This window comes from Pseudophryne corroboree, unplaced genomic scaffold (assembly GCF_028390025.1).
Source record: "Pseudophryne corroboree isolate aPseCor3 unplaced genomic scaffold, aPseCor3.hap2 scaffold_823, whole genome shotgun sequence".
In the NCBI taxonomy this organism is placed as follows: Eukaryota; Metazoa; Chordata; class Amphibia; order Anura; family Myobatrachidae; genus Pseudophryne; species Pseudophryne corroboree.
Window position 1 is genome coordinate 1 of NW_026970402.1, and position 18,085 is coordinate 18,085.

General features: G+C 49.6%; 23 non-coding genes and 3 pseudogenes across 23 annotated transcripts; all 26 read right to left on the reverse strand.

The window, feature by feature from the left end:
• Nucleotides 1-3,223: 3,223 nt before the first annotated feature.
• LOC135042397 (U1 spliceosomal RNA) lies at nucleotides 3,224-3,386 on the reverse strand. The gene has a single exon (XR_010235537.1). It is a non-coding gene; the product is annotated as a U1 spliceosomal RNA (small nuclear RNA).
• Nucleotides 3,387-3,538: 152 nt separating this feature from the next.
• Nucleotides 3,539-3,702, reverse strand: LOC135042363 (U1 spliceosomal RNA). Its single transcript, XR_010235506.1, has one exon. It is a non-coding gene; the product is annotated as a U1 spliceosomal RNA (small nuclear RNA).
• Nucleotides 3,703-4,376: 674 nt separating this feature from the next.
• Nucleotides 4,377-4,539, reverse strand: LOC135042398 (U1 spliceosomal RNA). The gene has a single exon (XR_010235538.1). It is a non-coding gene; the product is annotated as a U1 spliceosomal RNA (small nuclear RNA).
• A 152-nt stretch (nucleotides 4,540-4,691) lies between these two features.
• Nucleotides 4,692-4,855, reverse strand: LOC135042373 (U1 spliceosomal RNA). Its single transcript, XR_010235515.1, has one exon. It is a non-coding gene; the product is annotated as a U1 spliceosomal RNA (small nuclear RNA).
• Nucleotides 4,856-5,549: 694 nt separating this feature from the next.
• On the reverse strand, nucleotides 5,550-5,690 carry LOC135042332 (U1 spliceosomal RNA; annotated as a pseudogene).
• A 152-nt stretch (nucleotides 5,691-5,842) lies between these two features.
• Nucleotides 5,843-6,006, reverse strand: LOC135042375 (U1 spliceosomal RNA). Its single transcript, XR_010235517.1, has one exon. It is a non-coding gene; the product is annotated as a U1 spliceosomal RNA (small nuclear RNA).
• A 668-nt stretch (nucleotides 6,007-6,674) lies between these two features.
• On the reverse strand, nucleotides 6,675-6,837 carry LOC135042294 (U1 spliceosomal RNA). Its single transcript, XR_010235450.1, has one exon. It is a non-coding gene; the product is annotated as a U1 spliceosomal RNA (small nuclear RNA).
• Nucleotides 6,838-6,989: 152 nt separating this feature from the next.
• LOC135042365 (U1 spliceosomal RNA) lies at nucleotides 6,990-7,153 on the reverse strand. Its single transcript, XR_010235508.1, has one exon. It is a non-coding gene; the product is annotated as a U1 spliceosomal RNA (small nuclear RNA).
• A 674-nt stretch (nucleotides 7,154-7,827) lies between these two features.
• Nucleotides 7,828-7,990, reverse strand: LOC135042399 (U1 spliceosomal RNA). The gene has a single exon (XR_010235539.1). It is a non-coding gene; the product is annotated as a U1 spliceosomal RNA (small nuclear RNA).
• Nucleotides 7,991-8,142: 152 nt separating this feature from the next.
• On the reverse strand, nucleotides 8,143-8,306 carry LOC135042378 (U1 spliceosomal RNA). Its single transcript, XR_010235520.1, has one exon. It is a non-coding gene; the product is annotated as a U1 spliceosomal RNA (small nuclear RNA).
• Nucleotides 8,307-8,980: 674 nt separating this feature from the next.
• Nucleotides 8,981-9,143, reverse strand: LOC135042303 (U1 spliceosomal RNA). The gene has a single exon (XR_010235458.1). It is a non-coding gene; the product is annotated as a U1 spliceosomal RNA (small nuclear RNA).
• Nucleotides 9,144-9,295: 152 nt separating this feature from the next.
• LOC135042381 (U1 spliceosomal RNA) lies at nucleotides 9,296-9,459 on the reverse strand. The gene has a single exon (XR_010235523.1). It is a non-coding gene; the product is annotated as a U1 spliceosomal RNA (small nuclear RNA).
• Nucleotides 9,460-10,133: 674 nt separating this feature from the next.
• On the reverse strand, nucleotides 10,134-10,296 carry LOC135042400 (U1 spliceosomal RNA). Its single transcript, XR_010235540.1, has one exon. It is a non-coding gene; the product is annotated as a U1 spliceosomal RNA (small nuclear RNA).
• A 152-nt stretch (nucleotides 10,297-10,448) lies between these two features.
• Nucleotides 10,449-10,612, reverse strand: LOC135042379 (U1 spliceosomal RNA). Its single transcript, XR_010235521.1, has one exon. It is a non-coding gene; the product is annotated as a U1 spliceosomal RNA (small nuclear RNA).
• Nucleotides 10,613-11,286: 674 nt separating this feature from the next.
• On the reverse strand, nucleotides 11,287-11,449 carry LOC135042305 (U1 spliceosomal RNA). Its single transcript, XR_010235460.1, has one exon. It is a non-coding gene; the product is annotated as a U1 spliceosomal RNA (small nuclear RNA).
• A 152-nt stretch (nucleotides 11,450-11,601) lies between these two features.
• Nucleotides 11,602-11,765, reverse strand: LOC135042391 (U1 spliceosomal RNA). Its single transcript, XR_010235532.1, has one exon. It is a non-coding gene; the product is annotated as a U1 spliceosomal RNA (small nuclear RNA).
• Nucleotides 11,766-12,435: 670 nt separating this feature from the next.
• On the reverse strand, nucleotides 12,436-12,598 carry LOC135042339 (U1 spliceosomal RNA). Its single transcript, XR_010235485.1, has one exon. It is a non-coding gene; the product is annotated as a U1 spliceosomal RNA (small nuclear RNA).
• Nucleotides 12,599-12,750: 152 nt separating this feature from the next.
• On the reverse strand, nucleotides 12,751-12,914 carry LOC135042338 (U1 spliceosomal RNA). Its single transcript, XR_010235484.1, has one exon. It is a non-coding gene; the product is annotated as a U1 spliceosomal RNA (small nuclear RNA).
• Nucleotides 12,915-13,585: 671 nt separating this feature from the next.
• LOC135042309 (U1 spliceosomal RNA) lies at nucleotides 13,586-13,749 on the reverse strand. The gene has a single exon (XR_010235464.1). It is a non-coding gene; the product is annotated as a U1 spliceosomal RNA (small nuclear RNA).
• A 152-nt stretch (nucleotides 13,750-13,901) lies between these two features.
• LOC135042286 (U1 spliceosomal RNA) lies at nucleotides 13,902-14,065 on the reverse strand. Its single transcript, XR_010235442.1, has one exon. It is a non-coding gene; the product is annotated as a U1 spliceosomal RNA (small nuclear RNA).
• A 694-nt stretch (nucleotides 14,066-14,759) lies between these two features.
• On the reverse strand, nucleotides 14,760-14,901 carry LOC135042321 (U1 spliceosomal RNA; annotated as a pseudogene).
• A 152-nt stretch (nucleotides 14,902-15,053) lies between these two features.
• On the reverse strand, nucleotides 15,054-15,217 carry LOC135042326 (U1 spliceosomal RNA). Its single transcript, XR_010235478.1, has one exon. It is a non-coding gene; the product is annotated as a U1 spliceosomal RNA (small nuclear RNA).
• Nucleotides 15,218-15,888: 671 nt separating this feature from the next.
• Nucleotides 15,889-16,052, reverse strand: LOC135042299 (U1 spliceosomal RNA). The gene has a single exon (XR_010235455.1). It is a non-coding gene; the product is annotated as a U1 spliceosomal RNA (small nuclear RNA).
• Nucleotides 16,053-16,204: 152 nt separating this feature from the next.
• On the reverse strand, nucleotides 16,205-16,368 carry LOC135042360 (U1 spliceosomal RNA). Its single transcript, XR_010235503.1, has one exon. It is a non-coding gene; the product is annotated as a U1 spliceosomal RNA (small nuclear RNA).
• A 694-nt stretch (nucleotides 16,369-17,062) lies between these two features.
• On the reverse strand, nucleotides 17,063-17,204 carry LOC135042322 (U1 spliceosomal RNA; annotated as a pseudogene).
• Nucleotides 17,205-17,356: 152 nt separating this feature from the next.
• LOC135042315 (U1 spliceosomal RNA) lies at nucleotides 17,357-17,520 on the reverse strand. Its single transcript, XR_010235470.1, has one exon. It is a non-coding gene; the product is annotated as a U1 spliceosomal RNA (small nuclear RNA).
• Between the last annotated feature and the right edge of the window lie 565 nt (nucleotides 17,521-18,085).

Genomic DNA, 18,085 nt, shown 5'->3' on the forward strand with positions numbered 1-18,085 from the left:
ATAATGACGGACCTGGTGGACACTGTCAGCAGACTCCTAAACTACTAGTATGAAGAAGATAGAAAAAAAAACCCCACCACAGTTAGGTATACAATTATGGACGAGTGACGACACAGAGGTAGGTACAGCCGTGGACTACCGTACTGCGTCTGCTAGTATAGATAATATACTAAATATATTACTACTGTAGGTATATAATATAATGACGGACCTGGTGGACACTGTCAGCAGACTCCTAAACTACTAGTATGAAGAAGATAGGAAAAAAACACCCCACCACAGGTAGGTATACAATTATGGACGAGCACTGACGACACAGAGATAGCCACAGCCGTGGACTACCGTACTGCGTCTGCTAGTATAGATAATATAATAAATATATTACTACTGTAGGTATATAATATAATGATGGACCTGGTGGACACTGTCAGCAGACTCCTAAACTACTAGTATGAAGAAGATAGAAAAAAAAAACCCACCACAGGTAGGTAGGTATACAATTATGGACGAGCACTGACGACACAGAGATAGCCACAGCCGTGGACTACCGTACTGCGTCTGCTAATATAGAGATGATAAAGATGATAGAGATGAAAAAAAAATATAACACTACTGCAGGTAAATATTTATATAATATAATGTATGACCGACCTGCTGGACACTGTCAGCAGAATGCGTTTATAGAATAAAAAAAAAAACACCACAGGAGTGTTTAACTTTTTCAGGCAGACAATATACTGGTGGTCACACTGGCAGCAAAAGTGTGCACTGTACTCCTGCTATAACTGCTCCCCAGTCTCCCCCACAATTAAGCTGTGTGAGCAGTGAGCACTCAGCACAGTCAGATATACATAGATGATATATCATGCAGCACACTGAGGCTGAGCACATATATGGTATGTGTATCGTTTTTTTTCAGGCAGAGAACGGATTATAAATAATAAAACTGGTGGTCACTATCAGCAAAACTCTGCACTACTGAGTACTCCTGACAAGTTCAACTGCTCCCCAAATTAGTAGTAAATCAAATGTCACTCGTCTCTATCTTCTAATCTAAACGGAGAGGACGCCAGCCACGTCCTCTCCCTATCAATCTCAATGCACGTGTGAAAATGGCGGCGACGCGCGGCTCCTTATATAGAATCCGAGTCTCGTGAGAATCCGACAGCGGGATGATGACGTTCGGGCACGCTCGGGATAACCGAGCAAGGCGGGAGGATCCGAGTCTGCTCCGACCCGTGCAAAAAAGGGTGAAGTTCGGGCGGGTTCGGATTCCGAGGAACCGAACCCGCTCATCTCTAATGGCCACCCAGCATGACGCCTCCCTTCTTGACCATGCTGTAATTGCAGTCGCACTGCAGTTCAGCGTGATCATAAAAAATGGTGTAGCCTCCTGCTGGTGCAGACTGTATGTGCGCGCAGGAAGCCGCCACCATTTTTGTGATCACAGCGGCTGAATGTGATGTCATACAGCCGCTGTGACCACGCCCCCTGTGTCTCCTCCATTGCAGACCCCATTTTGAAGCCTTGCCCCCGCACCGCTCCATCCCTGACTTGGAAATGGAGTGTTGCTGACCCCCCTCTCCCCCCCTGCCCCGATTGACAGGCAGAGGCGATCGCATTCTCTGCGGGGTGCCGCAGAAAATGCAGGCACATGCGTATGCTCTTAGCAATTTTTGCAGTTGGATCGCTTATTGTGATTGCAATCCAACCTGAATCAGGCCCTATTACCTATCACAATGCGCTGCGGGCAGTACAAAATTGGTTTAATATAGGAGAAAAACCCCCAGACCTGTGCTCCTTAACTGTACCTGGTGGCTAGTGGAGCGGCTGCCCAGTAATCAGTGTCCACGCCAGTGCGCACACGGTCCACCCCCTACGGCCACGCTCCCCTTCATCAGCGGCCTCGTGATCCGGAAGGGCGGTGTGTGTGTGACTGACCTTAGGAAGAAACCGGAGCCTCCGCTGCAGTGACCCAGCAACCAGGGCACGGGAGTATACAGCGCCGCTGGGAGTGATGAAGCTGCAGTAAAGATGTCTATTAGACCTAGCCTGCTGCAGCCCTTGTAGATTCTCATAAAACAAGTTCTTCTTTTCTTGTCAAAATTAATAGCTAAGAATAGGCTGCCTGAGGCAGGCCCCTGTTAAGTGGCCTGCTACTGAAGGCACCAACTACAAACTGAGCTCCCTGTTCATGGAAGCGGGGTTATAGAGGAGAATGCACTGAGCTTCTTGGGAACAGTCAAAAGCTTTGAGCCGGTTGGTGCCTCAGATCAAGATCCTACTCTACACCCCAATGTGAATCCTTGTGGAGTCCAGTGTACCCCACAGAAGAAATTAATGTGTCACACCCATTGGCAGCAACCTTAGAATAGCTGCTGACGGGCACAATTGAGAAAGGAAGGTGGGGGGGACATTTGAATCCAACACATAGATGCAATTCAAATATGTAATTTGTACCTTCCTATTTTAAAATATAATGGATGAACCTCACCCTGTGAGAACAATCTTCATGATCAAGAGATCTCATATGCAAAATAAGTATGAGTTGGGATAGGGCTGGGGAGGGTGGCTGCTCGGGCAGCCCCTCCCCCGTCAAGTTAAGGAGATTCAACTGAGGAAGCACAAGGGAACTTTCGTCTGGGGACAACAACTGCAGGGAGACCACATCTTTTCAGATGAACATGGGAGGGCGGAAGGCTGCCTAATACTGAAGCACCATCAAATATCAAACCATATGCAACAACTAGTACAAGCATTCCTGGGGGAAGGTCTGCAGAAGACGGATTTGCATACGGTGATGTCATCCAAGCAGTGGGCCAAAGTTGGCTGGAACCCTCATCTGCATATGAAAAGAGAAAAGGGGCATGCAGGGCATGGCGGCCTTTTGCGGTGCTTGGATGACCCTTAGTTCGCATTAAACACCCCCACCCTCCTTTTGTGTGGGGCTCATGTTGGCTCTGCCCCAGCCCCTGAAGCATTCAAGCTGATTTCTTGCAGCAGCTGGGCACTGTAACAGCTCCAGAGCTGCTCTGTAAGGCAACTAAAAGGGTGTGGGCCCTGCAGCACTACCTGTAGTTCGCATTGTGCGTTTGAAGGCACAAAGTAAGCAGACAGGAGGATAAGTCAGGATAGTGCGCAAGGGCATAGAAGGGAGCGGCTCAAGAAAAGAGAAGTGGAAACAGACAGCAAACTAGGCTGGAGAGAGACCTGAGACAAAGAGATCTGAATTATACGAGAGCCGACCAGGGGAAACACAAATTATGCAGTCAAGTTTCCCACATTTGGGGAAATCGCAGGGGCAGCACACCCAGAGTGCAATGGGTGAGCCTTGCCCTGGGAGAAGCACCTTCATGATCATAGTATCTCACCTGGCAGGTAAGTAGGAGTTGGGCTAGAGCTGGGGAGGGTCGCTGCTCGGGTACCCCCCTGTAAAGTGAAGGAGATCCAACTGAGGCAGCACAAGGGAACTCTCGAAAGAAGAACAAGGCTAGAGGAAAATCTGAGACAAAGAAATCTGACTTTTACCAGAGCTGACCAGAGGAAAGCACAAACACAGTCCCCCACTACCAAAAATAATGCAGTCAAATTTCCCACATTTGGGGAAATCACAGGGGTCAGCATACCCAAAATGCAATGAATGAACCTCACCCTGGGAGAACAATCTTCATGACCATGGTATCTCCTATGCAAAATAAGTATGATTTGGAATAGGGCTGGGGAGGGCCGCTGCTCAGGCACATCTCTGTCAAGTAAAGGAGATTCAACTGAGGCAGCACAAGGGAACTCTCATCTGGGGACAACAACTGCAGGGAGAACACATATTTTCAGATGAACATGGGAGGGCAGAAGGCTGCCTAATACTGAAGCACCCCCAAACAACAAACCAAATGCAACAACTAGTGCAAGCATTCCTGGGGGAAGTTCTGCAGAAGACGGATTTGCATACGGTGATGTCATCCAAGCAGTGGGTCAAAGTTGGCTTCAACCCTCATCTGCATATGAAAAGAGAAAAGGGGCGTGCAGGGCTTGGCGGCCTTTTGCGGTGCTTGGATGACCCCTAGTTCGCATTAAACTCCTCCACCCTCCTTTGGTGTGGGGCTCATGTTGGCCATGCCCCATCCCCTGAAGCATTCAAGCTGATTTCTTGCAGCAGCTGGGCACTGTAACAGCTCCAGAGCTGCTCTGTAAGGCAAGTAAAAGGGTGTGGGCCCTGCAGCACTACCTGTAGTTTGCATTGTGCATTGGAAGGCACAAAGTAAGCAGACGGGAGGAGAAGTCAGGATAGTGCACAAGGGTATAGAAGGGAGCGGCTAAAGAAAAGAGAAGTGGAAACAGACAGCAAACTAGGCTGGAGAGAGACCTGAGACAAAGAGATCTGAATTATACGAGAGCCGACCAGGGGAAACACAAATTATGCAGTCAAGTTTCCCACATTTGGGGAAATCGCAGGGGCAGCACACCCAGAGTGCAATGGGTGAGCCTTGCCCTGGGAGAAGCACCTTCATGATCATAGTATCTCACCTGGCAGGTAAGTAGGAGTTGGGCTAGAGCTGGGGAGGGTCGCTGCTCGGGCACCCCCCTGTCAAGTGAAGGAGATCCAACTGAGGCAGCACAAGGGAACTCTCGAAAGAAGAACAAGGCTAGAGGAAGATCTGAAACAAAGAAATCTGACTTTTACCAGAGCTGACCAGAGGAAAACACAAACACAGTCCCCCACTACCACAAATAAAGCAGTCGAGTTTCCCACATTTGGGGAAATCACAGGGGTCAGCATACCCAGAATGCAATGAATGAACCTCACCCTGGGAGAATAATCTTCATGACCATGGTATCTCCTATGCAAAATAAGTATGATTTGGGATAGAGCTGGGGAGGGCCGCTGCTCAGGCACATCTCTGTCAAGTAAAGGAGATTCAACTGAGGCAGCACAAGGGAACTCTCATCTGGGGATAACAACTGCAGGGAGAACACATATTTTCAGATGAACATGGAGGGCAGAAGGCTGCCTAATACTGAAGCACCCCCAAACAACAAACCAAATGCAACAACTAGTGCAAGCATTCCTGGGGGAAGGCCTGCCGCAGATGGATTTGCATATGGTGATGTCATCCAAGCAGTGGGTCAAAGTTGGCTTCAACCCTCGTCTGCATATGAAAAGAGAAAAGGGGCGTGCAGGGCATGGTGGCCTTTTGCGGCGCTTGGCTGACCCCTAGTTTGCATTAAACACCTCCACCCTCCTTCGGTGTGGGGCTCATGTTGGCTATGCCCCAGCCCCTGAAGCATTCAAGCTGATTTCTTGCAGCAGCTGGGCACTGTAACAGCTCCAGAGCTGCTCTGTAAGGCAAGTAAAAGGGTGTGGGCCCTGCAGCACTACCTGTAGTTTGCATTGTGCATTGGAAGGCACAAAGTAAGCAGACGGGAGGAGAAGTCAGGATAGTGCACAAGGGTATAGATGGGAGGGGCTCAAGAAAAAAGAAGTGGAAACAGACAGCAAACTAGGCTGGAGAGAGACCTGAGACAAAGAGATCTAAATTATACGAGAGCCGACCAGGGGAAACACAAATTATGCAGTCAAGTTTCCCACATTTGGGGAAATCGCAGGGGCAGCACACCCAGAGTGCAATGGTGGGCCTTGCCCTGGGAGAAGCACCTTCATGATCATAGTATCTCACCTGGCAGGTAAGTAGGAGTTGGGCTAGAGCTGGGGAGGGTCGCTGCTCGGGCACCCCCCTGTCAAGTGAAGGAGATCCAACTGAGGCAGCACAAGGGAACTCTCGAAAGAAGAACAAGGCTAGAGGAAGATCTGAAACAAAGAAATCTGACTTTTACCAGAGCTGACCAGGGGAAAACACAAACACAGTCCCCCACTACCACAAATAAAGCAGTCGCGTTTCCCACATTTGGGGAAATCACAGAGGTCAGCATACCCAGAATGCAATGAATGAACCTCACCCTGGGAGAACAATCTTCATGACCATGGTATCTCCTATGCAAAATAAGTATGATTTGGAATAGGGCTGGGGAGGGCCGCTGCTCATGCACATCTCTGTCAAGTAAAGGAGATTCAACTGAGGCAGCACAAGGGAACTCTCATCTGGGGACAACAACTGCAGGGAGAACACATATTTTCAGATGAACATGGGAGGGCAGAAGGCTGCCTAATACTGAAGCACCCCCAAACAACAAACCAAATGCAACAACTAGTACAAGCATTCCTGGGGGAAGTTCTGCAGAAGACGGATTTGCATATGGTGATGTCATCCAAGCAGTGGGTCAAAGTTGGCTTCAACCCTCGTCTGCATATGAAAAGAGAAAAGGGGCGTGCAGGGCATGGCGGCCTTTTGCGGCGCTTGGATGACCCCTAGTTCGCATTAAACACCTCCACCCTCCTTCGGTGTGGGGCTCATGTTGGCTATGCCCCAGCCCCTGAAGCATTCAAGCTGATTTCTTGCAGCAGCTGGGCACTGTAACAGCTCCAGAGCTGCTCTGTAAGGCAAGTAAAAGGGTGTGGGTGCACTACCTGTAGTTCGCATTGTGCGTTGGAAGGCACAAAGTAAGCAGAGAGGAGGAGAAGTCAGGATAGTGCGCAAGGGCATAGAAGGGAGCGGCTCAAGAAAAAAGAAGTGGAAACAGACAGCAAACTAGGCTGGAGAGAGACCTGAGACAAAGAGATCTGAATTATACGAGAGCCGACCAGGGGAAACACAAATTATGCAGTCAAGTTTCCCACATTTGGGGAAATCGCAGGAGCAGCACACCCAGAGTGCAATGGGTGAGCCTTGCCCTGGGAGAAGCACCTTCATGATCATAGTATCTCACCTGGCAGGTAAGTAGGATTTGGGCTAGAGCTGGGGAGGGTCGCTGCTCGGGTACCCCCCTGTCAAGTGAAGGAGATCCAACTGAGGCAGCACAAGGGAACTCTCGAAAGAAGAACAAGGCTAGAATACAATAAGAGACAAAGAAATCTGACTTTTACCAGAGCTGACCAGAGGAAAGCACAAACACAGTCCCCCACTACCACAAATAATGCAGTCAAGTTTCCCACATTTGGGGAAATCACAGGGGTCAGCATACCCAAAATGCAATGAATGAACCTCACCCTGAGAGAACAATCTTCATGACCATGGTATCTCCTATGCAAAATAAGTATGATTTGGAATAGGGCTGGGGAGGGCCGCTGCTCATGCACATCTCTGTCAAGTAAAGGAGATTCAACTGAGGCAGCACAAGGGAACTCTCATCTGGGGACAACAACTGCAGGGAGAACACATATTTTTAGATGAACATGGGAGGGCAGAAGGCTGCCTAATACTGAAGCACCCCCAAACAACAAACCAAATGCAACAACTAGTGCAAGCATTCCTGGGGGAAGTTCTGCAGAAGACGGATTTGCATACGGTGATGTCATCCAAGCAGTTGGTCAAAGTTGGCTTCAACCCTCATCTGCATATGAAAAGAGAAAAGGGGCGTGCAGGGCATGGCGGCCTTTTGCGGTGCTTGGATGACCCCTAGTTCGCATTAAACACCTCCACCCTCCTTTGGTGTGGGGCTCATGTTGGCCATGCCCCATCCCCTGAAGCATTCAAGCAGATTTCTTGCAGCAGCTGGGCACTGTAACAGCTCCAGAGCTGCTCTGTAAGGCAAGTAAAAGGGTGTGGGCCCTGCAGCACTACCTGTAGTTTGCATTGTACATTGGAAGGCACAAAGTAAGCAGACGGGAGGAGAAGTCAGGATAGTGCACAAGGGTATAGAAGGGAGCGGCTGAAGAAAAGAGAAGTGGAAACAGACAGCAAACTAGGCTGTAGAGAGATCTGAGACAAAGAGATCTGAATTATACGAGAGCCGACCAGGGGAAACACAAATTATGCAGTCAAGTTTCCCACATTTGGGGAAATCGCAGGGGCAGCACACCCAGAGTGCAATGGGTGAGCCTTGCCCTGGGAGAAGCACCTTCATGATCATAGTATCTCACCTGGCAGGTAAGTAGGAGTTGGGCTAGAGCTGGGGAGGGTCGCTGCTCGGGCACCCCCCTGTTAAGAGAAGGAGATCCAACTGAGGCAGCACAAGGGAACTCTCAAAAGAAGAACAAGGCTAGAGGAAGATCTGAAACAAAGAAATCTGACTTTTACCAGAGCTGACCAGAAGAAAACACAAACACAGTCCCCCACTACCACAAATAAAGCAGTCGAGTTTCCCACATTTGGGGAAATCACAGGGGTCAGCATACCCAGAATGCAATGAATGAACCTCACCCTGGGAGAATAATCTTCATGACCATGGTATCTCCTATGCAAAATAAGTATGATTTGGGATAGAGCTGGGGAGGGCCGCTGCTCAGGCACATCTCTGTCAAGTTAAGGAGATTCAACTGAGGCAGCACAAGGGAACTCTCATCTGGGGACAACAACTGCAGGGAGAACACATATTTTCAGATGAACATGGGAGGGCAGAAGGCTGCCTAATACTGAAGCACCCCCAAACAACAAACCAAATGCAACAACTAGTGCAAGCATTCCTGGGGGAAGGCCTGCCGCAGATGGATTTGCATATGGTGATGTCATCCAAGCAGTGGGTCAAAGTTGGCTTCAACCCTCGTCTGCATATGAAAACAGAAAAGGGGCGTGCAGGGCATGGTGGCCTTTTGCGGCGCTTGACTGACCCCTAGTTTGCATTAAACACCTCCACCCTCCTTCGGTGTGGGGCTCATGTTGGCTATGCCCCAGCCCCTGAAGCATTCAAGCTGATTTCTTGCAGCAGCTGGGCACTGTAACAGCTCCAGAGCTGCTCTGTAAGGCAAGTAAAAGGGTGTGGGCCCTGCAGCACTACCTGTAGTTTGCATTGTGCATTGGAAGGCACAAAGTAAGCAGACGGGAGGAGAAGTCAGGATAGTGCACAAGGGTATAGAAGGAAGCGGCTGAAGAAAAGAGAAGTGGAAACAGACAGCAAACTAGGCTGGAGAGAGACCTGAGACAAAGAGATCTGAATTATACGAGAGCCGACCAGGGGAAACACAAATTATGCAGTCAAGTTTCCCACATTTGGGGAAATCGCAGGAGCAGCACACCCAGAGTACAATGGGTGAGCCTTGCCCTGGGAGAAGCACCTTCATGATCATAGTATCTCACCTGGCAGGTAAGTAGGAGTTGGTCTAGAGCTGGGGAGGGTTGCTGCTCGGGTACCCCCCTGTAAAGTGAAGGAGATCCAACTGAGGCAGCACAAGGGAACTCTCGAAAGAAGAACAAGGCTAAAGGAAAATCTGAGACAAAGAAATCTGACTTTTACCAGAGCTGACCAGAAGAAATCACAAACACAGCCTCCCACTACCACAAATAATGCAGTCAAGTTTCCCACATTTGGGGAAATCACAGGGGTCAGCATACCCAAAATGCAATGAATGAACCTCACCCTGGGAGAAAAATCTTCATGACCATGGTATCTCCTATGCAAAATAAGTATGATTTGGAATAGGGCTGGGGAGGGCCGCTGCTCATGCACATCTCTATCAAGTAAAGGAGATTCAACTGAGGCAGCACAAGGGAACTCTCATCTGGGGACAACAACTGCAGGGAGAACATATATTTTCAGATGAACATGGGAGGGCAGAAGGCTGCCTAATACTGAAGCACCCCCAAACAACAAACCAAATGCAACAACTAGTGCAAGCATTCCTGGGGGAAGGCCTGCCGCAGATGGATTTGCATATGGTGATGTCATCCAAGCAGTGGGTCAAAGTTGGCTTCAACCCTCGTCTGCATATGAAAAGAGAAAAGGGGCGTGCAGGGCATGGTGGCCTTTTGCGGCGCTTGGCTGACCCCTAGTTTGCATTAAACACCTCCAACCTCCTTTGGTGTGGGGCTCATGTTGGCTATGCCCCAGCCCCTGAAGCATTCAAGCTGATTTCTTGCAGCAGCTGGGCACTGTAACAGCTCCAGAGCTGCTCTGTAAGGCAAGTAAAAGGGTGTGGGCCCTGCAGCACTACCTGTAGTTCGCATTGTGCGTTGGAAGGCACAAAGTAAGCAGACAGGAGGAGAAGTCAGGATAGTGCGCAAGGGCATAGAAGGGAGCGGCTCAAGAAAAGAGAAGTGGAAACAGACAGCAAACTAGGCTGGAGAGAGACCTGAGACAAAGAGATCTGAATTATACGAGAGCCGACCAGGGGAAACACAAATTATGCAGTCAAGTTTCCCACATTTGGGGAAATCGCAGGGGCAGCACACCCAGAGTGCAATGGGTGAGCCTTGCCCTGGGAGAAGCACCTTCATGATCATAGTATCTCACCTGGCAGGTAAGTAGGAGTTGGGCTAGAGCTGGGGAGGGTCTCTGCTCGGGCACCCCCCTGTCAAGTGAAGGAGATCCAACTGAGGCAGCACAAGGGAACTCTCGAAAGAAGAACAAGGCTAGAGGAAGATCTGAAACAAAGAAATCTGACTTTTACCAGAGCTGACCAGAGGAAAACACAAACACAGTCCCCCACTACCACAAATAAAGCAGTCAAGTTTCCCACATTTGGGGAAATCACAGGGGTCAGCATACCCAGAATGCAATGAATGAACCTCACCCTGGGAGAATAATCTTCATGACCATGGTATCTCCTATGCAAAATAAGTATGATTTGGGATAGAGCTGGGGAGGGCCGCTGCTCAGGCACATCTCTGTCAAGTTAAGGAGATTCAACTGAGGCAGCACAAGGGAACTCTCATCTGGGGACAACAACTGCAGGGAGAACACATATTTTCAGATGAACATGGGAGGGCAGAAGGCTGCCTAATACTGAAGCACCCCCAAACAACAAACCAAATGCAACAACTAGTGCAAGCATTCCTGGGGGAAGGCCTGCCGCAGATGGATTTGCATATGGTGATGTCATCCAAGCAGTGGGTCAAAGTTGGCTTCAACCCTCGTCTGCATATGAAAACAGAAAAGGGGCGTGCAGGGCATGGTGGCCTTTTGCGGCGCTTGTCTGACCCCTTGTTTGCATTAAACACCTCCACCCTCCTTCGGTGTGGGGCTCATGTTGGCTATGCCCCAGCCCCTGAAGCATTCAAGCTGATTTCTTGCAGGAGCTGGGCACTGTAACAGCTCCAGAGCTGCTCTGTAAGGCAAGTAAAAGGGTGTGGGCCCTGCAGCACTACCTGTAGTTTGCATTGTGCATTGGAAGGCACAAAGTAAGCAGACGGGAGGAGAAGTCAGGATAGTGCACAAGGGTATAGAAGGGAGCGGCTGAAGAAAAGAGAAGTGGAAACAGACAGCAAACTAGGCTGGAGAGAGACCTGAGACAAAGAGATCTGAATTATACGAGAGCCGACCAGGGGAAACACAAATTATGCAGTCAAGTTTCCCACATTTGGGGAAATCGCAGGAGCAGCACACCCAGAGTACAATGGGTGAGCCTTGCCCTGGGAGAAGCACCTTCATGATCATAGTATCTCACCTGGCAGGTAAGTAGGAGTTGGGCTAGAGCTGGGGAGGGTCGCTGCTCGTGTACCCCCCTGTAAAGTGAAGGAGATCAAACTGAGGCAGCACAAGGGAACTCTCGAAAGAAGAACAAGGCTAAAGGAAAATCTGAGACAAAGAAATCTGACTTTTACCAGAGCTGACCAGAGGAAAGCACAAACACAGTCTCCCACTACCACAAATAATGCAGTCAAGTTTCCCACATTTGGGGAAATCACAGCGGTCAGCATACCCAAAATGCAATGAATGAACCTCACCCTGGGAGAAAAATCTTCATGACCATGGTATCTCCTATGCAAAATAAGTATGATTTGGAATAGGGCTGGGGAGGGCCGCTGCTCATGCACATCTCTGTCAAGTAAAGGAGATTCAACTGAGGCAGCACAAGGGAACTCTCATCTTGGGACAACAACTGCAGGGAGAACATATATTTTCAGATGAACATGGGAGGGCAGAAGGCTGCCTAATACTGAAGCACCCCCAAACAACAAACCAAATGCAACAACTAGTGCAAGCATTCCTGGGGGAAGGCCTGCCACAGATGGATTTGCATATGGTGATGTCATCCAAGCAGTGGGTCAAAGTTGGCTTCAACCCTCGTCTGCATATGAAAATAAAAAAGGGGTGTGCAGGGCAAGGCGGCCTTTTGCGGCGCTTGGATGACCCCTAGTTCGCATTAAACACCTCCACCCTCCTTCGGTGTGGGGCTCATGTTGGCTATGCCCCAGCCCCTGAAGCATTCAAGCTGATTTCTTGCAGCAGCTGGGCACTGTAACAGCTCCAGAGCTGCTCTGTAAAGCAAGTAAAAGGGTGTGGGCCCTGCAGCACTACCTGTAGTTTGCATTGTGCGTTGGAAGGCACAAAGTAAGCAGACGGGGAAGTCAGGATAGTGCACAAGGGCATAGAAGGGAGCGGCTCAAGAAAAGAGAAGTGGAAACAGACAGCAAACTAGGCTGGAGAGAGACCTGAGACAAAGAGATCTGAATTATACGAGAGCCGACCAGAGGAAACACAAATTATGTAATCAAGTGTCCCACATTTGGGGAAATCTTAGGAGCAGCACACCCAGAGTGCATTGGGTGAGCCTTGCCCTGGGAGAAGCACCTTCCTGATCATAGTATCTCACCTGGCAGGTAAGTAGGAGTTGGGCTAGAGCTGGGGAGGGTCGCTGTTCGGGCACCCCCCTGCCAAGTGAAGGAGATCCATCTGAGGCAGCACAAGGAAACTCTCGAAAAAAGAACAAGGCTAGAGGAAGATCTGAGACAAAGAAATCTGACTTTTACCAGAGCTGACCAGAGGAAAGCACAAACACAGTCCCCCACTACCACAAATAATGCAGTCGAGTTTCCCACATTTGGGGAAATCACAGGGGTCAGCATACCCAGAATGCAATGAATGAACCTCACCCTGGGAGAACAATCTTCATGATAATGGTATCTCCTATGCAAAATAAGTATGATTTGGGATAGGGCTGGGGAGGGCCGCTGCTCAGGCACATCTCTGTCAAGTAAAGGAGATTCAACTGAGGCAGCACAAGGGAACTCTCATCTGGGGACAACAACAGCAGGGAGAACACATATTTTCAGATGAAAATGGGAGAGCAGAAGGCTGCCTAATACTGAAGCACCCCCAAACAACAAACCAAATGCAACAACTAGTACAAGCATTCCTGGGAAAAGGTCTGCAGAAGACGGATTTGCATACGGTGATGTCATCCAAGCAGTGGGCCAAGGTTGGCTGGAACCCTCATCTGCATATGAAAAGAGAAAAGGGTTATGCAGGGCATGGCGGCCTTTTGCGGTGCTTGGATGACCCTTAGTTCGCATTAAACACCTCCACCCTCCGTCGGTGTGGGGCTCATGTTGGCTATGCCCCAGCCCCTGAAGCATTCAAGCTGATTTCTTGCAGCAGCTGGGCACTGTAACAGCTCCAGAGCTGCTCTGTAAGGCAAGTAAAAGGGTGTTGGCCCTGCAGCACTACCTGTAGTTTGCATTGTGCGTTGGAAGGCACAAAGTAAGCAGACAGGAGAAGTCAGGAGAGTGCACAAGGGCATAGAAGGCAGGGGCTCAAGAAAAGAGAAGTGGAAACAGACAGCAAACTAGGCTAAAGAGAGACCTGAGACAAAGAGATCTGAATTATACGAGTAGCCGACCAGAGGAAACACAAATTATGCAATCAAGTGTCCCACATTTGGGGAAATCGTAGGAGCAGCACACCCAGAGTGCAATGGGTGAGCCTTGCCCTGGGAGAAGCACCTTCCTGATCATAGTATCTCACCTGGCAGGTAAGTAGGAGTTGGGCTTGAGCTGGGGAGGGTCGCTGCTCGGGCACCCCCCTGTCAAGTGAAGGAGATCCAACTGAGGCAGCACAAGGAAACTCTCAAAAAGAGAACAAGGCTAGAGGAAGATCTGAGACAAAGAAATCTGACTTTTACCAGAGCTGACCAGAGGAAAGCACAAACACAGTCCCCCACTACCACAAATAATGCAGTCGAGTTTCCCACATTTGGGGAAATCACAGGGGTCAGCATACCCAGAATGCAATGAATGAACCTCACCCTGGGAGAACAATCTTCATGACCATGGTATCTCCTATGCAAAATAAGTATGATTTGGGATAGGGCTGGGGAGGGCCGCTGCTCAGGCACATCTCTGTCAAGTAAAGGAGATTCAACTGAGGCAGCACAAGGGAACTCTCATCTGGGGACAACAACTGCAGGGAGAACACATATTTTCAGATGAACATGGGAGAGCAGAAGGCTGCCTAATACTGAAGCACCCCAAACAACAAACCAAATGCAACAAATAGTACAAGCATTCCTGGGGGAAGGTCTGCAGAAGACGGATTTGCATACGGTGATGTCATCCAAGCAGTGGGCCAAAGTTGGCTGGAACCCTCATCTGCATATGAAAAGAGAAAAGGGGTATGCAGGGCATGGCGGCCTTTTGCGGCGCTTGGATGACCCTTAGTTCGCATTAAACACCTCCACCCTCCGTCGGTGTGGGGCTCATGTTGGCTATGCCCCAGCCCCTGAAGCATTCAAGCTGATTTCTTGCAGCAGCTGGGCACTGTAACAGCTCCAGAGCTGCTCTGAAAGGCAAGTAAAAGGGTGTGGGCCCTGCAGCACTACCTGTAGTTTGCATTGTGCGTTGGAAGGCACAAAGTAAGCAGACAGGAGGAGAAGTCAAGAGAGTCCACAAGGGTATAGAAGGGAGGGGCTCAAGAAAAAAGAAGTGGAAACAGACAGCAAACTAGGCTGGAGAGAGACCTGAGACAAAGAGATCTGAATTATATGAGAGCCGACCAGGGGAAACACAAATTATGCAGTCAAGTTTCCCACATTTGGGGAAATCGCAGGGGCAGCACACCCAGAGTGCAATGGGTGAGCCTTGCCCTGGGAGAAGCACCTACATGATCATAGTATCTCACCTGGCAGGTAAGTAGGAGTTGGGCTAGAGCTGGGGAGGGTCGCTGCTCGGGCACCCCCCTGTCAAGTGAAGGAGATCCAACTGAGGCAACACAAGGGAACTCTCGAAAGAAGAACAAGGCTAGAGGAAGATCTGAGACAAAGAAATCTGACTTTTACCAGAGCTGACCAGAGGAAAGCACAAACACAGTCCCCCACTACCACAAATAATGCAGTTGAGTTTCCCACATTTGGGGAAATCACAGGGGTCAGCATACCCAGAATGCAATGAATTAACCTAACCCTGGGAGAACAATCTTCATGACCATGGTATCTCCTATGCAAAATAAGTATGATTTGGGATAGGGCTGGGGAGGGCCGCTGCTCAGGCACATCTCTGTCAAGTAAAGGAGATTCAACTGAGGCAGCACAAGGGAACTCTCATCTGGGGACAACAACTGCAGGGAGAACACATATTTTCAGATGAACATGGGAGGGCAGAAGGCTGCCTAATACTGAAGCACCCCCAAACAACAAACCAAATGCAACAACTAGTAAAAGCATTCCTGGGAGAAGGTCTGCAGAAGACGGATTTGCATACGGTGATGTCATCCAAGCAGTGGGCCAAAGTTGGCTGGAACCCTCATCTGCATATGCAAAGAAAAAAGGGTTATGCAGGGCATGGCGGCCTTTTGCGGCGCTTGGATGACCCCTAGTTCGCATTAAACACCTCCATTCTCCTTCGGTGTGGGGCTCATGTTGGCTATGCCCCAGCCCCTGAAGTATTCAAGCTGATTTCTTGCAGCAGCTGGGCACTGTAACAGCTCCAGAGCTGCTCTGTAAGGCAAGTAAAAGGGTGTGGGCCCTGCAGCACTACCTGTAGTTCGCATTGTGCGTTGGAAGGCACAAAGTAAGCAGACAGGAGAAGTCAGGAGAGTGCACAAGGGCATAGAAGGCAGGGGCTCAAGAAAAGAGAAGTGGAAACAGACAGCAAACTAGGCTAAAGAGAGACCTGAGACAAAGAGATCTGAATTATACGAGTAGCCGACCAGAGGAAACACAAATTATGCAATCAAGTGTCCCACATTTGGGGAAATCGTAGGAGCAGCACACCCAGAGTGCAATGGGTGAGCCTTGCCCTGGGAGAAGCACCTTCCTGATCATAGTATCTCACCTGGCAGGTAAGTAAGAGTTGGGCTTGAGCTGGGGAGGGTCGCTGCTCGGGCACCCCCCTGTCAAGTGAAGGAGATCCAACTGAGGCAGCACAAGGAAACTCTCAAAAAGAGAACAAGGCTAGAGGAAGATCTGAGACAAAGAAATCTGACTTTTACCAGAGCTGACCAGAGGAAAGCACAAACACAGTCCCCCACTACCACAAATAATGCAGTCGAGTTTCCCACATTTGGGGAAATCACAGGGGTCAGCATACCCAGAATGCAATGAATGAACCTCACCCTGGGAGAACAATCTTCATGACCATGGTATCTCCTATGCAAAATAAGTATGATTTGGGATAGGGCTGGGGAGGGCCGCTGCTCAGGCACATCTCTGTCAAGTAAAGGAGATTCAACTGAGGCAGCACAAGGGAACTCTCATCTGGGGACAACAACTGCAGGGAGAACACATATTTTCAGATGAACATGGGAGAGCAGAAGGCTGCCTAATACTGAAGCACCCCAAACAACAAACCAAATGCAACAAATAGTACAAGCATTCCTGGGGGAAGGTCTGCAGAAGACGGATTTGCATACGGTGATGTCATCCAAGCAGTGGGCCAAAGTTGGCTGGAACCCTCATCTGCATATGAAAAGAGAAAAGGGGTATGCAGGGCATGGCGGCCTTTTGCGGCGCTTGGATGACCCTTAGTTCGCATTAAACACCTCCACCCTCCGTCGGTGTGGGGCTCATGTTGGCTATGCCCCAGCCCCTGAAGCATTCAAGCTGATTTCTTGCAGCAGCTGGGCACTGTAACAGCTCCAGAGCTGCTCTGAAAGGCAAGTAAAAGGGTGTGGGCCCTGCAGCACTACCTGTAGTTTGCATTGTGCGTTGGAAGGCACAAAGTAAGCAGACAGGAGGAGAAGTCAAGAGAGTCCACAAGGGTATAGAAGGGAGGGGCTCAAGAAAAAAGAAGTGGAAACAGACAGCAAACTAGGCTGGAGAGAGACCTGAGACAAAGAGATCTGAATTATATGAGAGCCGACCAGGGGAAACACAAATTATGCAGTCAAGTTTCCCACATTTGGGGAAATCGCAGGGGCAGCACACCCAGAGTGCAATGGGTGAGCCTTGCCCTGGGAGAAGCACCTACATGATCATAGTATCTCACCTGGCAGGTAAGTAGGAGTTGGGCTAGAGCTGGGGAGGGTCGCTGCTCGGGCACCCCCCTGTCAAGTGAAGGAGATCCAACTGAGGCAACACAAGGGAACTCTCAAAAGAAGAACAAGGCTAGAGGAAGATCTGAGACAAAGAAATCTGACTTTTACCAGAGCTGACCAGAGGAAAGCACAAACACAGTCCCCCACTACCACAAATAATGCAGTTGAGTTTCCCACATTTGGGGAAATCACAGGGGTCAGCATACCCAGAATGCAATGAATGAACCTAACCCTGGGAGAACAATCTTCATGACCATGGTATCTCCTATGCAAAATAAGTATGATTTGGGATAGGGCTGGGGAGGGCCGCTGCTCAGGCACATCTCTGTCAAGTAAAGGAGATTCAACTGAGGCAGCACAAGGGAACTCTCATCTGGGGACAACAACTGCAGGGAGAACACATATTTTCAGATGAACATGGGAGGGCAGAAGGCTGCCTAATACTGAAGCACCCCCAAACAACAAACCAAATGCAACAACTAGTAAAAGCATTCCTGGGAGAAGGTCTGCAGAAGACGGATTTGCATACGGTGATGTCATCCAAGCAGTGGGCCAAAGTTGGCTGGAACCCTCATCTGCATATGCAAAGAAAAAAGGGTTATGCAGGGCATGGCGGCCTTTTGCGGTGCTTGGATGACCCCTAGTTCGCATTAAACACCTCCATTCTCCTTCGGTGTGGGGCTCATGTTGGCTATGCCCCAGCCCCTGAAGTATTCAAGCTGATTTCTTGCAGCAGCTGGGCACTGTAACAGCTCCAGAGCTGCTCTGTAAGGCAAGTAAAAGGGTGTGGGCCCTGCAGCACTACCTGTAGTTCGCATTGTGCGTTGGAAGGCACAAAGTAAGCAGA